General features: G+C 41.9%; 1 protein-coding gene across 13 annotated transcripts in view; it reads right to left on the bottom strand.

Moving 5' to 3' along the window:
• The window catches only part of tenm4 (teneurin transmembrane protein 4), a 132,912-nt gene extending 118,535 nt beyond the window's left edge, over nt 1-14,377 (bottom strand). For 10 of the 13 annotated variants that reach the window (XM_078103815.1, XM_078103818.1, XM_040175348.2 and 7 more), the window contains exon 1: nt 13,857-14,370. The gene's annotated coding sequence lies outside the window, so the exon portion shown is untranslated. Of the gene's footprint in view, nt 1-13,856 lie in introns of all 13 variants that reach the window. The other 3 variants (XM_078103856.1, XM_078103866.1, XM_078103875.1) reach the window with 2 other exon arrangements.
• Between the last annotated feature and the right edge of the window lie 4,544 nt (nt 14,378-18,921).

The following is an 18,921-nucleotide window of genomic DNA, read 5'->3' as shown; positions in this document are numbered from 1 at the left end:
GAAAAGTATGTCATTTCAAAAAATGTTTTATTGTTTTGCCAACCGCTTTGTTTCCAGGGTTTACTCACACAGACACAGGCGCCGCGCACATTTTTGTAAACAGGGTTTATTTCTCCTTCATCTCAAAAAGAAATTCCTGCCTTTACAAAACACCTCCGTCCAGATGAAAACAAAAGAACACAGTTAAAGAGCTGTCAAGCCCATTGTGCAAACTGGGCCACACATAGAAACACACAATATGTGCATCTGATAGGTAGCGTTGACCTACGTGGCGCATTCTGATGCCTAATTATAGTGGGTGAGTAACTGTGAAATTAAAAAGTCCTGTTAGGAGGTCATTCACCTCTCGTACATGGATTTATGCAAGCGATCAGTGACGCCTCACAAAAAGGAGATAATGACGCACAACCCCAAAAAGCACAAACTAAAGCAGAGTTTTACAAAAGCTCATTTTTTTACTAACCCAACACACCAATTTGGCGTGGGTGACAGGCCAAAGCGTATTGAAAAAAAAAAAAGATACATTTTCCAAAGAATTATCTGTATGGACTCGGCCACGGACGGCTCTCAACCCACAGAGCAACACAGAGTCCTTGAACCGGCGCTAACAAATAAAAATAAATAACTAAATCAGGAGTTATGAGCTTTTCAGCAGACAGCAATAAATAATCCCCGCTACGGGTCAAGCGGTATACCACAGCGGTTTCCTTTCTCCGCATTCTTCTAAGTCAGCACAGCAGCAGCCTTCCCAGTCACGATCCCTATCACATAAGCCCTTTCGATGTTTCCGCTTGCGATCAGCCGTGCACGAGACAACGTTTCAGGCACACGCAGGGCTCTCCTTAAAGCTGGAAAGGAGCTGGCCTGGAATACTGAGAACACGGAAAGACAATGTGTGTGTGTGAGTGTGAAGGCTTTGAGTCATAGTGTATCAGCACAGTCTGTTCGGAACCTTCACTGCGTGTTAAAGCATATCCTGTCTCACACTCTTTTACCTTTCTATTAGCACAGTCCATGCAGAAAAATCTATTAATAACCACCCCCGACATATACGTTTGTCCCACAGAGAACGTGTGCATGACGACTATACTATATGCAAATTCACCGTTATAGCTGCCAGAATCGAAGAGTAAGATTTCTTAAAATAAAACTAATATGGTCATATATGGTCGCATATGCAAAACTATTCGAACTGTATTACATTATATAATTTGATGACTGTTTTACATTTAAAGTGAAAAACCAAATGGCAGGTGACAAAATTGAAATAAGGGAATACTTCATTAAATGTGTAACGTGTCACCACATAGTGATTATGGTGACATTTTTGGCCCAGATGATCATTTGCATAGATCAGAGCCATCGCTATCGATTAGCATCACTCCTCCGAGAAAACTGAGTAGTGAGGAGTTTTGGGGCCCTTCGTTTTTTTGGGAGGGTTTTTTTTTTTCCGCGGGAAAAGCAAATTTGACACGCTATCGGCACAGTTGGCCCCCGCACAAGAAACTAACAACTTCCATGTTTGCTTCTAATCACCGTTACAGCTCAAATAGAGCGAAGCTGGGGGAATTAAAAATCCCTGTTTTAAAATGAGCCCGTGAAGCAAAGTTAAAAAAGGGTTCCCAACCACCCAAGTTGTTCGTTTTACACAACGCTGCATTGAACAATGGGAAGCTGAGCAATGGAGACGTGCTGAAGCAGTGTGTGGGTGGCACAGCGGGCCAGAGGGAGAGACTGAGACGTGCCAATGCACTCCGATTAAACCACTCAGTTATACATAAAAATACATATTCGCAATTCACAAAAAGAGACATAATTGGAGAAACAGTCAGTTGATTTACCCATAACCTGTTCCAAATACCAGGAAGCGTCATAGACTACTGACCTCTACCTGCTTTGTGGCATTCTGACAGCATTCTTCTCAAACCAGCTACTGTTGGACCACTTCTTGGGAGCACACGGCTTCCGGATCCAGTTGTTCTGCTGGAACAGCTTTCAGCCACCAGCAACTGAATATGGCCCTGACTTTGACAATTGATTCAATATAAAAACGGTGCAACTCGGGAATCAATTGAGATAAGGGGGCATCGTCAATGGAGCATGTAATCAGCACAAAAGACAAAAGAACATAAGCTGCACTGACTGAGTTTGTACATTGCAAGACAAAAGGAAGCCTGACGGCATCAATAGACGCCACACAGCTCCCTCGTATCGACTCATCTCCGGGTGTGCCATCTCTTTTGACCAGAGTCTCTTTTGCAGCGCCACTTTTTCTTTCAGGAAGCGACGTTGCTTGTGTGCATACTTTATAAGGAACACATACTATATACTTTATGCATTTTGAAGCAGATGCCTGGAACAGAAAAAAAGACTGAGAGGGCACTTGGGACAGTCAGCGGGTTTCAAAGCGCGTCGAGCAACTCTGTTGATGTGCGCTGTTAACACATGCACGCTATGGCAACCGCATTACTTATTCAACAGTGCACATGTACACTATATCAAACGGAAGCAATACTCTCGAACATGCAAGTGGGATCTCTGAAAGAGTAAGATGGCTGTGAAATCAAGAAAATGTTCTCAAAGAATGCAGGGCGTTATTGGGTAAAAGGTCACACGCCCATGCAGGGGACCATCAACCGGTGTCTCTGCTCAGCACTTCCGTCGGCAGCAGTGCTCAGCTTATTAGAATTTTCTACCAAAAGGTCATTCAATTAATCCCAGCATTCAAAATATTGTGTTTTTTTTCATACCACATATTGTAAAATAAATTATACCATAGTACTTGGGAGCTGCTTCCCACTCATGATCAACGCTTTCATAGATCAAGAGTTGGAAGGTTTGTTGTCAACAATTTAAACACCAACAGGCGTCATCTGCTATGTGTTTAGCATGGTGTGTGTAGCAAGTGTTTGTAATTTGAAACAAAACACTTCATGTGTATTCTTTTCATGTTTGCTTCATTTTAAGCATTAAACTACTGTTGTCTTACACCATACCATAATCTGTTGCAATGTAATGCGGAGGGGTAATTTCTAAAAATAAATTTGTTAGAACTGTGCTTTATATTCCATCTAAGTGTTCTCAAACATCACAGTCACAAATACTACCTTGAATGAAAGCGTTTTTCTGAGCTTTGATCCACTGGCTAGTTAAACAACACATCCTGTCATGCTTTTTAACACCTTTGACAGCACGTCTCTCAAAACGCATTACCCATTGTCACTAACTACTATTTTGCTACTCCAGAACAGCCCTTTTAGACAAAGTATATTGTTTATATATTTATACTGCTTCTTATTCCTGCTGCTCCAAGATGTGACATTGCAATGCTTTTCTCTCCAATGCAGTTGCAATGAAAATCCTTCCCCTTGATCACTTAGAAATAGTAACATTTCCAGAGGTTTTCAAAAGAGTAAAATGCATTGCAGCAACATGCATTGAGGGTCTATTGACAGTCTGGCTCTGCTGTTGCCTCCTGCTATCACTCACTCTGCATACTTGTGAAACTCAACATCAGAACTCGGCAGCTGAAGTCTGAAAGTGTCTGACGGCAGGAAGCTGCAATGTTGTTTTTCCATCGGTTCCATATCACACTTCAGCGCCACACCAACTTCTCTTTGCACTGCAGCCTCACAGCAGGTCGCGTGACCACACTGACGCACAAAATAATTGTCCTGCTTGGAGAATAGCCAGCCCATAATTGGTTCCTACCATCAACCACAGGGCGTGGATGTCACAGAGGGCCGATCCCACGGCGTGTTCAGTGGGTGTCACGGTTGCTGTTGTTCTTTTGTTTGAACATGAGGTGGAAGTTTAGTTTTTCTACTACATGATCATTTCTCTATTTTCTGATACGCCTCCTGAGATTTTACATTACATTACATGTCCTTTAGCTGACGCTTTTATCCAAAGCGACTTACAATAAGCATTTCAACCATTAGGATACAAACTCAAAACAACAAGAAACAAGAAACAAGAAAGGGCAATAAGCCGATTCACAACTTGCTATAGATAAGAGCCATTACAAGTACAATTTAAGTGCTACAATTTGTTAGTCTTTTAGTCGAGGTCGAGTTTGAAGAGGTGTGTCTTTAGTTTGCGGCGGAAGATGTGAAGGCTCTCTGCGGTCCTGGTGTCATCAGAGAGCTCGTTCCAGCACTTAGGAGCAAGGACAACAAAGAGTCGTGATCTAGTCGAGTGCTTTGCTCTCAGTGAGGGAGGGACGAGCAGTTTTGCAGATGCAGAGCGGAGAGTGCGGGTCGGGATGTCGGGTTGGACCATGTCCTGGATGTAAGCTGGACCCGATCCATTCACAGCATGGTACGTGAGCACCAACGTTTTGAACTGGATGCGGGCGGCCACCGGTAGCCAGTGAAGAGCCATTACGCATTAAAAGTAGAAGCCCTGCACCGGGGAACCAGTACGAGGCTTTCATTCGGAAGCTGTTGTGTGAAATGTTAACTGCCGACTGAAAGTTTGTAAGAAACATCTATATTTGGATATTTTAGCATGGTTTTTTTTTTCATATTTCAAGGAATTAATGAAACAATGCAGCAAAACCGAGGCAACAATCGGGTGCAGGTGTTTCACGGCTGTTTGGACCTAATCTCCATCACATCACGAAAGTGAGTAGCTTCTGGGAAGCTCTTGTGCAGCATCATGATCACTGTTGCTCATTGCTACACGGTACACAGTACAGGAGCAAAGCCTGATGAATATCTGACTTAAGAGCATCCACAATAAATTCTGTAGGGGAAAAGGAGTGCCCTGGAAATTACATTCAACGTTCAATGTGGCCATATTTCTTCCCATTTTAGCTGCCTTTTCTGCTGTATGTGCAAGGAATTGCCTCTAAACACTAAAAAAAAAACATACACATCTCCATCTTAGCACTCTCAGTTCAGTTGAAGTATTTCTGAGGATGAAACACTGTATTATGCATTGCTATAATTGACACAGAAAGCCTTTCTTTTCAGTTTAAAAGCCGGTGAGCTGGCAGAGTTCCATTGAACATGACCTCTTTCATGCGTTACGTCCTACGTACACACATTTAGAATTGCCTGCCTGGACAACTTATCTAGGTAAATATTCCCCTACCTATTAAATATCACAGCTCGACCTGCTATGTATTTAGCTGTCATGATTGAGTGAGCTTTTTCCGCGTGCATAAGGAAGGTTACGAATGAAATGGTCAACTTCTACCAGTTACAGGACCAGCTTGGTGATTGCAAACATGAATCGTATTACAGCACCATAATTCTTGACAGTGTATGCTTTCTTAGAAAATGGGCTTTTTCAGAAATGACTAATATAAGTACCTAGTTTTAAAAAAAGGCTTATAAATAGTATCTATTACATCAAAGCCACATTAGCAAAGGTATTTGTGAAGATGATTGGAGTAAAAATAAGGGGTCTTAAAAGTGCTTTTGTTAATATCAAAAGAAATGTACTGAGGTACGCCGCCTTACATGTGTAAACTACTGTGCTCAGTTATGTTTGAACTGAAACAAAGCAACATGATCTCTGGCCAGAGGGATTAGTGGGGAAAAAAGACTTTAAGAACCATAAAGATTTTCATCAACTAATTAACACCCTTGAATCTTAAAAAAGGTGCTTAGCATCAAAGCTGCTGAATTTTACACCTTACCTCACAGGAATTATCTCCTCACTGGGGTGAAATGCCATTAATACAAACACTTTGGATACCATAAGACGAGAGAAGGGGGGGTTTTGCATAATGGTGGACATATTGGAAGGCGTGTCTGTAACTGCAACTGTATTTTTGGAGTATGGCGATAAATCACGTTTGCATGCAATTTACAGATTTACGCTGGGGCAATAACTGACCTGCCTGCATCGTGCACACCTAGACGGTTTCCTTTGGTTCAATATTAATGTGTGACAGGAAAGGACTGAGAGGAAATGTAGACAGAATGTATGGCGAGCAGAAAACATATTACAATGCCCCACAGTCTGGTCTGGTTACATTTGCATTCACTGTTTGGAAGAAATAAATAGTTTTCTGTTTAAAGTGATGGGCTCTCTCTAAATACAGCTTGACAGATAACCTCAAGGCATACTGTACTCCGAGTCAGATGTTGAGAATGTATTAAAGTCTGACTAAATGTAAAAGATCGTAAATCACTTGTGACTTTTACTTTGTAATCAATGTGGCATCTTACTATTATGAGGTTCTTCTTGCGTTTGTGACGTAAAGAAATTACAGAAAAGACACAGGGGATGTCTGCACATTCTAGAGCGACGTCCGTATCAACTACAAAGGACAATATAAAAATAAAGCAACTTTATCTTTCAGTCATATTCTCACAGACTTTTAACCCCTATTAAATAAACAAATACATCTGCATCATATGTGGCTTAACGTACCATGCAACCCAATTTGAGGACCATGCTACCAAACCAAAAGCATTGTGTATTACTTTTTCGGTGGAATGACCCACATATTTCTACAGTTGCACAGTACAAACAAGCTCAAGCTAGTTTCGACAATCCCATTTACGTAAATTCTTTTCATTTACATGACTGTCGCTACCGCTTTCTAGGATGGTTTTGAATTTGTTGTTCCCAGCCTCTCGCAAAAAACAATACCTGCATACACTGCAGACCGTGAAAGAAATACAAACAAAGCGAACACACATCTATTAGCATGGCAAAGCCCTGCGTCGCCGCTGCATGCAACAAGTGCATTTTGGCAGAGCAATGTCAGCATTACCGGGTCCATTACTCTTCCAGCTAAGCCGGCATGTAGATATACAGCCCAGAATAATAAAAACAAGCCTCTGAAAAAAATATACAAACTAATCTGAAAGTACTCCCAGTGTTTACTTTTATTTTTGCGCGTTGTGATATATTAAATCGAGAAAATATTCCTGTTTTTGCTGTCAGGGGTGCATGAGAGCATCAAGTTGTTTATTCTCTTAAATCAAGCGGCACACATTTCTCTAAAGCAATCTCCAAAATTGTCCATACGTTTTGTGTATGTATCGTATGATTATATTTTATTTTGGTGACTTAACAATAAATAAATCATCCAATAAATAAGCCAAACATGAAAGCCACAGGATGTATTGTTTGATGGGTCAAAGCTCTGTAAAGCGAGAGGTCAGCAGACTCGGCATCCGTTTTCACTGATGCCATTCATATCTGAAAAATGAGGCCCGTCACTAAATGTCATCTGCCAGTCTTTGTCATCTCATCACTCTTTTCATAACTTGTCACATTGAAGCCCGGTCTGTGACATGAGCAAACGGTTAGCTTCCAGGCAGGCCAATGGGCTTTATTAATATTTATGGAGTAACGGCTTAAGGCCAGGCCCCTTGAGAGCGATCACTCCACTTGCTGCCCAACTGTTGCAAAGTATATTGACAACTCCTTCCCACCACTAACCTGCACTGAAAAAAACAAACAATCCGATGTAGTTATGCAGCAGGTTTAGAAAAATAGAAAGCGTTTTTTTGCAGAAAGAAAATCAAACTGAAGTGAATTTTCCCAGGAATTTAAAGAAATCATGAAACGTCACTACGTCATGGTGTGTTTGAATGAAAAAATAAAAGCTTTTCAGCTAAAAGTTTGGCCCAGGACCTTTACAGCACAGTCAGAATGTCTCTTTTCAAACACAGACCCTTTGAAGCTGACCCTTTGCGTCTTCCGACATACACATGGACATAATCAAAGGGATATTTTTTTCGCGAGATGCTTTCTGATTGCTTAGATTAGCGGGAGCCAGAATACGGGCCGGGAAATTATTTCATCACTCTGGCCAAGTAAACGTTTCCAGAGACATGGTCATGGCTACAGGCACAGTGCACAGCCATGATGGTGATCCCCCTCACAGGCTTTAAAAGTACAGAGAGTTTACGAGGTCATTGCCAGTCTTCTTTCTAACCTAGCCGCTAAACATGTAGATGTGCTTCTTATATAAATTCCTTGGATTTCTAAGGGTTCAGGTAGCTGCAGGCTGTTAACCCCTTGAGTTGGAGAAGGTGTATCTCCTTGCTTTTGAGAGTAGCTGCTACTTGATCTTACAGATTTCCACCGTCTGAATTAACATTACTCCGAGCCGCAAATCCCGATGACAAATAAGAAAAACCTGCGTGATTTACGCAGCGAAAGAAAGAAAGCGAAACAAACCTCCTTTCAATGCTTGCTTTGCTGCATAGTATGCATTAAGTAGTTCCATAACTTTCACTTCAATTTTAGAAGTATACAATAACTTGCTTGGAATCCAGAAGACCAGGTCCTAACAGATGCTGCCAGTAAGCTAAAGCCAATCTCTCTCTCTCTCTCTCTCTCTCTCTCTCTCTCTCTATATATATATATATATATATATATATATATATATATATATATATATACAAATTACAGATCAGATTTTTCCTGATCTGTAATTTGTTTACCTTTAACGAGGGGTTTAGTCAGTGAGGAGTATGAGAAGCTTCTACGTGTCCTCTACCTTCTCTTTAATACAGCCCTGATTTCTATCCTTTCACAAAAGCCTCTGTCATAGCAATCACAGCATAAACTCTTCGGAACAAATTAGCATGAGATCTGCGAAGAATCCACTGCAGCACTGAGAAGTTGAATGTAACGAACATTTTATGATGCTGTCTTTGAAAGGCTTGAAAGCCCACAAGCAAGTACATCCATTGGCATTCAGGTATTGTGATTGCATACAAATTACATTTTGTTTTTCCACCAGCCATTGTCATAATCAATAAATGACCTCCAGGTCAAATGAAGGTGAGTGATATACAGTGTATTATAAAGATTAGCTAAAAAATGAATAGGAATAAAGACATGTAACGTGATGTTAGCCAAACATTCATGACTTTCACGGGTTAACAAAACACAACTACGCCTACTACGTTCAAATGATCCATAAGACGTCAGATTTTCGGGACTGCTAACATGTTAGAATGTAAACGATGAAGCCAATACCCCCGTTACAAAACTGGAACATATCCATATCAGTTTCTGGGTTTTGGACCACAAGCCTCAGACCTCCAAACAACCTTCCCCGTTCAAACGACACACCAGAGGAGCACCTTCTCCCTCGGTGATGCAAATAAATCACAGCTGATGAAATCCCACGTTCGTGAGACGAGCTGACGGTCCTGCTGAAAACAGAGACGCCGAAGCAGTTTATTAAAGCCAACTCTCCCTGCTGTGACGAGGGGGGGGTTCAGTATCAGTATCATTTCAGCAGATACCAATTTATGTGGGGCTGCCACCACTCATTAAAAAAAGGGTTACACTGTGTTGGGTTTAGGTAGGCTTCCATTGCCACATCCATTGTCTCCAACATGAGACGTCCTGATAGTGCTGTATGCAGATGATCATTCAAAGCATCACGCAGCCACACTGACTGTGGCTTTACTCCATGGCTTATCCAACTGTAAATCACTGGGGTTTAATTACCTGCACATTAACTGCCGTTTCACTATCTTGCATAAGATTATCCAGGTCATGATGAAATGCCACAAGGGAGGCTGTTCTGATGGGAGGATTGGAAGATGCAGACAACACAAGATGCTACTTTGTTAGTCCGATAGCGGCGAGGAACGAGATGCCTGTCAGCTACGTCGCCCTCATAATGTGACCTTCAAAAAACTGTAGGGACATCTCATTATTCATGTCACTTTTTTCTTCTCTTTTTACTATAACTTGAACACGATTTGAAGTTCAGTCGTCAAATCACTGGCCCAATCGTCTGCTGTACATGGCTGCGCCAGGCCGCAGAGTGCATGCGAGTGGTGCAATTTGCTGCACTGCATTTAACTGTAGTGGTGTAAAACACATTGACCCGACAGTTGGGCAGAGTCGGTCTGTGAGCCGTAGCCGGGAACAGTTGGAATTGATCGTTCTCTGTTTCTCTCCGTCAGCTGAGTTATTTCAGTGCATGATGGGCAATCAAACTAACCGGTTTGTGAGACCAGCATTGCTAAATATGTTCTATCAGAGCAAATTACGGGTGTGGGTGTGGGGGGGGGGGGGGGAGTGGATTTGTTGCTGCCACAGGTCACCGTTATATTAGCACATTTGGGCAAAATCTGCAAAGCGCCACCCTTTCCACTAATCACACCAGTGCATTTATGATCTATCCAACCTCATCAACATTTGATTTATGCACGTTTGTTATGCATTTCGACTAGGAGCGGCTGTACCGAGGCAACGTTGTACCAGCGGATGTGAAGATTACACCAAGTACACTGTGTAATGTCGGCTAATTGGGATGGATCCCGACTTGTCTGAGATACAGGACGGATTCATACATCTGAGGGAATGACCTTTACTCCATTATTCTGACACCCCCCCGTCTCGTCTCATAATCCGGTGATCTTTGAGTCACCCATTGAAGCAGGCAAAAAAAAAGAACCTGTGATTGCGTATGTTTTTTTTCTTTAAAATTCACAAATGAAATCAAGTGGATGTGCTCTCAAATGGATCTGTGTCGTACTCTGAAATGATGCAAAGACATAGAGGACAACATTCCACCGCGGCATCGCGCGGACTCGCGTGTATCAAAGCAGCGGATGTGAGCATAATGAGCACCACACCTGCATGCGGTCATTAGCTTTCCGCAGCAATGAGAGTCATGTCCAAAATTGCAACATGCTCACTATGAAATGTCGGACACAAAGGGGAGTCTGTTGCTGTGTGCCCGGGAGGAGAAACGCAACACTGTGTCTTGGGGCTCAAGTGCATAATTTCAACCTCAACCGCACTGCTCAAGTACTCTGTTTGAGTGATTTTGACTTTCAGAGCACAAAACACGTGTAGGATTCCACTTCTTTGAAAAAAGAATCTTTTCATTTTGGAGGAAACCGACTGCAGAGCGCTCCAAGATAACAGAATGTGGACATGCAGCTAAAAATGAGCAAGCAAATTTATACAACGTTTAATGCTGTTGTTTTCTACCATTCAGATGCTAGTTGGTTTTGGTGTGTAATCAAATGGTTCTTTATTATCTTCATATTTTCCTTCATTTAAAAAAGATAATTATTCTTATTTTAGGCAAAGATCTTTTCATCATCATTTGGATGTCTCTTCTGATATGTACTGACTACAGCTGTAGTATAGCAATAATATGTCTTTGATAAATGTTTATTTTGGAGTAAACAACATTAAGGTGAAACTGACATGCAGAAGTTGCTGTGCAATAAAATGTTCAGGCTCTTTGGTTGTTTAAAAATCTTTAACTTTTGTCTGTCACATTAGATAATTCGATTTACCATCTCTATAGAAACCCATAATGCTTTCTGAAGACACACATACTGCATCAAACAAACAACTGAATTCTATTTTAAAAACCCAGGTCAGTTTGACAACAGCCACAAAAATAACTCAACCAAAATAACTTCAGTTCTCTGCTTGCCAATTGAAGGACAAAATAGAGATTTGTTGTGAAGCTGCAGACATAATCCTGAGGTCTTTTAATATGTCTGTTCGTAAAAAGCTACTTGAAGCAACTAATAAGGGAAAAAAACCAGTTACTATCCACAGGGAAAAAACTGCTTTGTAACAATCGGAGGGTCACTTTTTCAACCCCCATGCTTTTGATTTCTGCACACACATAGTTCTACTATCAACATTCGGAGTTTTGTGTGTGTGTGTGTGTGTGTGTATTGCAGAGTTAGCTTCTATGTCCAATAAGTTTTGTAACCTATCAGTTCTATGTATGATAAATCCCAAGATGACAGACTGTGGCTTCAAGGTATGGATCTGACTCAACGGGTTAACACTAAACCAATTATATATAGTTTACATGCTACATCAAATAGTTGTTTAACGTATATACTCACTGTATTTTCCATACACAGTATCTATATACCTCAGCAAGTCATTCCCTCTCTAGAATAACCGTACGGCTCTCGCAGCAATGACTTGAAACGCTCAACATCCCCCTGGAAAACTGCAGCGGGATGGAGACATTTCATTGTTTCCTCTCTGTCATCGTCCTGCCCCCCCCCCCCCCCCTGTACGCTGCCAATGTCAGTTCAAACGCAACTATCGTTTGTGGAATGTAACACGTTCCAACTGCAACTTGCATGTCATTTTTCTTTCCACAATCTGTCCTTTGCAGACTAGCCGTGCGTTTCGGTTCACAACGAAACAACGACAAAAGGCGAGAAAAGACGAGCGACAGATTTTTCATTTGTGATCACAAAGGGAGAGTTGTTTCCCCCCTTTGCCGTGCAGAGAACCAGTGCTGAGGCCGCTTCTCAGAGCTCATCAGCACGACAAAGACAACTGGGAGAAAGCAGCTTTGTTCTACAAAGGTTAACCTCGACGGGACCTAACAACTTCAGACTTTTCATTTGATGACTCCACCAAACACTTGCCATGGAGGACGAAGAGCCCCTGGTTTGACCTCGGATATCTGAGGTCACGCAACCTGCTATACGGCCAAAGGCTGCACTTGAGATCTCTTCTATGTGAAAAAAGAAATCTTCTCCAAGTTATCTTTATTTTTTTATGATTTTGATGTCTGCACTGCAACATGTCATAGTTTGACCACAAATTTAGAAGTATTTTTTATCTTCCATTTAATATGAATCTAAAGCTTTCCCGTGGGTGACATTGGGTGAGTTTACCTTTTGGGATCGACCCGTTTTGACATAAAGTCGTAAACTTTTTAGTAAAAGATCAGGTCACTTTGATTTAATTAATAACACCAATAATCTATATTGACGTGATGTGGTGTATGGTCAAAATCTATAACCAACACGAGTGCTACTGCATCACTACGCTAAGAGGTAGGTGTGTGCGTGTGCGTGGGTGCGTGTGAGCCAGTGTGTGTGTGTGTCTTACAAAGTGCCCAATCAGAGTGTAGAGCTGGTCTAGTCAGTGTGTAGGGTCCCAACAATGACTCCCAGGGGTCCTACTCACTCTTTTTCTCCTCCAGTCTCAAATATTGGAGAGCTGCGAAACATGGAGGGGTCTCTCACCAGGTTTCCCTTAATTGGTTCGATTGTGAGCCCCACGCGAAGATGACGTTTTTACGGCTTTTCCTCATTCATTTAACACGACCAAATCGTAAAAATAAAAATAAACGATGGCTTATCTAAAATAACAACTAGTTTGTGAATTGTATTATTTATTTAAAACAAGAAGCAGCGGACTCGCACGCAGCCCACACGGCGGCCATATGGAGTCCACCACAAAAGTTGCCTATGGACTCACCTGTACAAACGAGGATGGATGGGGAGGGGTCCCGGTAAACCACAAGACATCTACCCCTCCTCGCCCCTTTCCCCTTTTTGCGTTTTGCGTTGTTATTAATGCGCCCGGCGTTACAGGGCTCGAGCCGTGTGCACAGATTGCGTCTCCATCCAGCGGGGCACGTGCCGCCACCTCTGCCATCCGGGAGCAGAGCGTCGACTCTTCCGCTGTTCACGCGCACAGAGCTCACGTCATTTAGGAGTCATTTTCGTAGTCCCCGAAAGCCTGATCCCGAAACGGGAAAAGGGTGGACTTTTTGATCCCCGAACCGTGACACGCACGCACGCGGCGCGACGCGAAGGCTACTATAACGTAAAGCACCGAGGAGCAGGTATAGGCTGAGCTGAGCCGCGCCGCGCCGTGCCGCGCCGAGGCACCGCGGATCCCTCCCCGTGCCAGGAATAACGTGCGGGTAAAAAAAAAAGAAGGGCACATCGGTAAAACAATAAATAAAGACGGCATAAACAAATAAAGACCTGAGCACATTAGTTCTCCGTACGCGCCCCGGTACTGCACGATGCTTGTGTGCGGAGTCTTTCTTGTTTGTTCTTTTTGCTTTTTTTTTTAGGTTTCCAACACTCACGCATACAATCTCAAAACAAAATCAACCTTACCATTCTGTAGACACATCCACCGCTGCAGGCCCGTCCCGTAGTGTAGTGTGAGGCGCTAACCCCCCCCCCCCCTTTAAAAAAAAAAGAAGCCCTTATGCTTCTGCTCCTTTCGTCTAGGTCTTCTTCCCTCCCTTTCGTTTCGATAGTACCCGCAGCAGGCGAGTGTATTTCCACTGTGCACGACACACCGTATACGGCGGAACAAGAGGTCCTCCTCCTCCTCCTCCTCCTCCTCCTGCTGCTGCTGCTGCTTCTTACGGCGCGTTCAGAGACGCACACATGGATGAGAGAGGTGCCCGTCCAACATGTCCATTAAGCACGCGCTCACCCAATTTAACGCATGCAGTGAGCGTCCCTCCGGGAGAGAATATGTGGAGTAGTCCCCCGGAGCGGGATCAGGTGACACGGCGGCCGGCAGGGTGGGGAATGACGAGCTTCGTGGTCCTTCACGATTTACAATTACGACTTGGGGAGCAGGGATGGGTGTGCGCGCGACTGTGCGTGGTCGCCCCCTTCGGTACTGAGTCGGAGTTTTCTCATGGAAAAAACATACAGGGTCTGATACAACATAAAAAAAAATGGTAAGTGGAATTACAATGTGCAAACGGTATTAACCTTCAGCACACCTCTCCGTTTTATGTGTGTGTTTGAAAGTGACTATGCAGAAATTCCCACAAGCGTTTCAACAAATAATAAATACATTTCACCATTGTGAAAAAAACATTGAGAAGTCTGAAACAATAATCATCATCATTTTGAGCCATACAGTCAGAAATATGACTCCAAAGCAGAATATATACACATGTGTGTGTGTGTATATATATATATATATATATATTGTAAATGTAATAAGGAACAATTACACTCTGCGAAATATAAACTATGAGGTTTAAGCTATTTAGCTATAACCCTACATAACAGTCTCCCTTGTGTCCCAATGGACGACTCAAATGCAACAACTAAATATTTTAGCATTTGACAACATACCCAATTGTTGTCGCACCCTTTGTTGAAACCTCTGACACTGATAGTATTGTAGGTTAGCGAAGAACAAGACCATCTGTCTTGTTCCATCTGACACACACTTTTGTCTGGCCAACTTCGGATCCTAAATCCATTGCCACATACTTATCTACCATTCCTAGTTTCTCCTTGAGGGTTAAAAAGACTGGTCAAGAGTTCCTGGCCCTGGAAGTGTGTTTGGTCAACCAGAGAACAAGAGAGGGGCCATGTGTGGCCTTTAATTCACTGCATTGTCTGCCAAAAGCTAATCTTGGCCAGGCTCAGAGTCTTACTGCTCGCGGGTTCTGAATGCTTGAGTGAAAAGTTAAATATGCTTTCAAATGTAAAACTGAAGACTGGCCGGGTATTGTGGCAGTGTCATTGTGGGAATAGGAGATTTGCCGTTGACCCAGGCAACAGGAGCAAAGGGGCCAGTTTGAGAGGCTGTATTCAGGCTCATGTGTGCAGGCGGTAGACTGTTATTCAATGGCTACACACCCCCGTTAATGTGGGCCCATGTGAGAAAAACGAATGATGCCATTTAACATCTTGCAGCTTATCAATGGTGGTCTGCACATTTTAAAGCCAAATAAAGATGTGATCTGCATTATGAACCCTTTGTGCTGTTTTTATCCGGGCAACGACAAAGTGCCATTAGGTAGTTGAGTCCAACACCAAAACCACTCCTGGTTTAAACCAGTTCCTAAACTATTTCACTTAGGCCTATCATTGAATCTTGTGTAATCACTATTTCTATCGTATCAGGAAAAATGTGTGAACAATGTGATGAAAGAGTGGAGTCAGAGAAAAACACTGTACGCTATCTGTTCAGCAACATGAACAGCCGACTGGCAAAGCAAACAACTCGCTGGAGGACCCAGTGGAGCATTTAGGAGCTAAAGAGCCAAACGTGTCCTTCAGGAGTTGGAGGAGACCAAAAACCGAGCTAGAATGGAGAGTGAATATTGAACTTACTGTCACAGAGATGGCCATAAATATGACTTCAAAGAATGTTCTTTGAATCTACAGGAGAAAAACACAAGAATATGTTTGCTTGAACTTAAAAGGTAACAATATGCCAGTGTTCATTATGTTTTCCCCACTGACTCTAATGGAAAAATATATATCATTAATGGTTTCAAGTCAAATTAAAAAGCACAGATAATGATCTCAGGGGTGGAACTGGGTCACAATATATAAGATAAATCACATAAACATAGAATCCAACTATAATATCTATATAATAATTTTAATGTACACAGGTAACAAAAAAATAATAACACTGCAGCATTGAAGAAGAAGAATATATCCATTGTAGAAACAGAAGGCCACGAGAGTGCAAGCATCTGCCAACACAGAACATTATTCCTGTCACTGAAATTTTAATTGATTTTGCGACCGTTCCCTTAAGATCTTGAATTAAGTCTGTGTCTCAATTAGTTTCAACAGTTCAGTAGTTATGGCAACAAAATATACTGTCTATTGGAAATGCCTAATACCTTAGGATCTCCAGAACAACATCACAAACACACACACAGGAAGTGGAAAGACTAAGATGAATGAAATATGTAACAACAACAGAGCAAGGAGCTTTACATCCACAAATGTATAGATATCACAGCTGTACATGTTCTCATCAAAACTCCACATGGGGATACAGGACCTGTTCAGAGAAGTGACAATTATGTAACGTGAATGTGCATCGTCGTCTGCTTTCATCGCCAACTAATTAGAACTTGTATGTACAGTATATGTGGATGGCGGCAGTGTGAACAAAACATATTTTAACTGTGTAACTGAAGGTCCATGTCTCTTCACTTTGCCCTTATCAAAAAATCCGATCAATGAAATTACAATTGTGGACATCATTATTTGATTTGTGTTTCAATAATGTATTAATAAAAATGTAACGCCAGAGCACCGTTGTTAATCAACAGAATATAGTGGGCTGCATTTGAGTCTGTGAACAACTTATTCAGGCACAATGAGTGTGAGATTTCACTGCGTTCTCGTTATGTATACAAAGGGGGAAAAAGTATTTGCTTTTGAATCAAGACTTAGCTCTGTGACTCAAATTATATGCCCCATAAAACTCCTAATTAGTCAATGTTGTCTATGTCGTATCCCACTCCCTTTTTTCCCATTTCCCTTTCTTTTGCTTTGTAAATTATTTCCTCATTAGAAACCTTCTATATGCAGTGTCTGAATATTTGTTATACATGTATAATGCTGTAGAGCAAGGGTGTCTTTTTGTGTCATCTTCTCCATCATAGCAGAAAATACTATGGAAGATTAAAACAGTATTCATCCATCTCTGGGCAAAAGTACATTAGAAACATTTTTCTATAAAATATAAAACAGATGACTGAACAATTAAAAAATATTTACCTCTCCGTCTTGACTCACATGTCAGTATTTAAACACTAAGATATCAGGTCTTCCTCCTTTATGCTGACCACCATCCGTCCATCCAAACCCCAAAATATTTGGTTTGATACAATGGCTTAAATTAAATGTAACCATCAAACAAGCTTAAGCTCGGTGTACATGCTGGCAGGGTTCTGTTTTTATTACTGCCTTTTCAGTGAGATGAATACAATCATTACATATCAGGCTATTCTGTAAAAACGGTATATACGGCTTTATTGTTTTATGTTTGTAATGCCAAAAACAGTACAAGGTTAACAAGTGCCACAATACGCCATTACTACATGAAATGGGTCAGTTTGAACACAAGTGACCTCAGTGGCTGTAAGACATTGAGAATGTTACAATGACAGTGGAAAATAACCAAAGCACAACAAAAACAAACGAAAAATACTAAAATACAATTTCCAAGATGTTTTCCGTATTATATCTGAAAGGATGCTTTACAAACTTAATAAGAAAGCATGCAGTTCTGAGCAATGTTATTTTTGCTTGACTCTGAAACCAATATTTCTCAGAAAAAATAGCACTTTCAAAACGTTGTGTCATAATCACAACACATATTGCTCAAAGAGGGGACTAAATTATCACTGTATATTATGAGGAATAATACATGCAAAAGGTTTTGGCATTTAGCATAACCAGCAATAACTGATTAGGTTTGGAATTCACATTATTTATTGGCTCAATATCAGATCTATATCTAGGTCTAGCGACCTGCTAAGGTTCAATTCCTTGTCCTTGTGCTGGAGGAAGTGCTGCCACCATGCAGATGAGGAGATCACTGCTGTGAATGACAGTGATGCGGAGCGGTTGAGAGAAAGTCTTGAAGAGATGGCAACACGGACAAGCAGGCAATCCTTTCTAATCGGCCTTTTCTATTTCTTCAGGAGGAATTGTGTCCGCAATGCTCGTGGAGGTGAGAGCAAAATAAGACTGAAAAAAAGGAGACAAGTTCAAAGCGAAGAAGGAAAATAGCTTTAAAGTGCCTGCCAATTCACAGGAATGTGGTGCTAATTTATTTGATCTTCTTACCTTAAAACATGTACAGTCTTGAATGTGAATCTTAAGAACCCAGTTAGCTCATGCTGCTAAATACAGCTGAAATCAGCAGTCCATGATCAATTATTTTCATGGTGTAGGATATTATCAGGTGTGTCATGCAATCATGTGGGATGTAACATGACTTAAGGGCCCTGAGGTGACATACAGTCAGCCCCAACAGGGACTCAATAGAGCACTTTATTATTGCTCCCACTGGCTTCATAACGGCGCAGCACATTGGCTCTTTGTCCATTGTGGTCACGTTGGGCTTTGCGCAACGGCTAATACGCCTCCTGACTTACTTGTCTCAAACAGAAATTCTGCCATCCCTGTGACCTGAGCCATTGCTCTGTGACGACCAACGGAGACAACAACTGCGCATCCGTCAAAATCAAGTCTTGTGTTGTCCTAATATGAGCTCAAGTGTGGCGTCAGGGTCAAAGGCCCGTTTACGGCGGCCTAAGTCAGCACCTGGGTCGGCCCACGACTGCTGGCTTTCATTCCATTGTGGCCCCGGGCAGAAAATGTCTGTAGCACGTCATCAGGGACACCTTTCGGAAGCAGGCTGTTTGAGAAGAACAGCGGCTTATGC

The sequence above is a fragment of the Gasterosteus aculeatus genome, chromosome 1, assembly GCF_964276395.1.
Source record: "Gasterosteus aculeatus chromosome 1, fGasAcu3.hap1.1, whole genome shotgun sequence".
Lineage (NCBI taxonomy): Eukaryota > Metazoa > Chordata > Actinopteri > Perciformes > Gasterosteidae > Gasterosteus > Gasterosteus aculeatus.
This window is presented reverse-complemented; position numbering and strand designations above follow the sequence as displayed.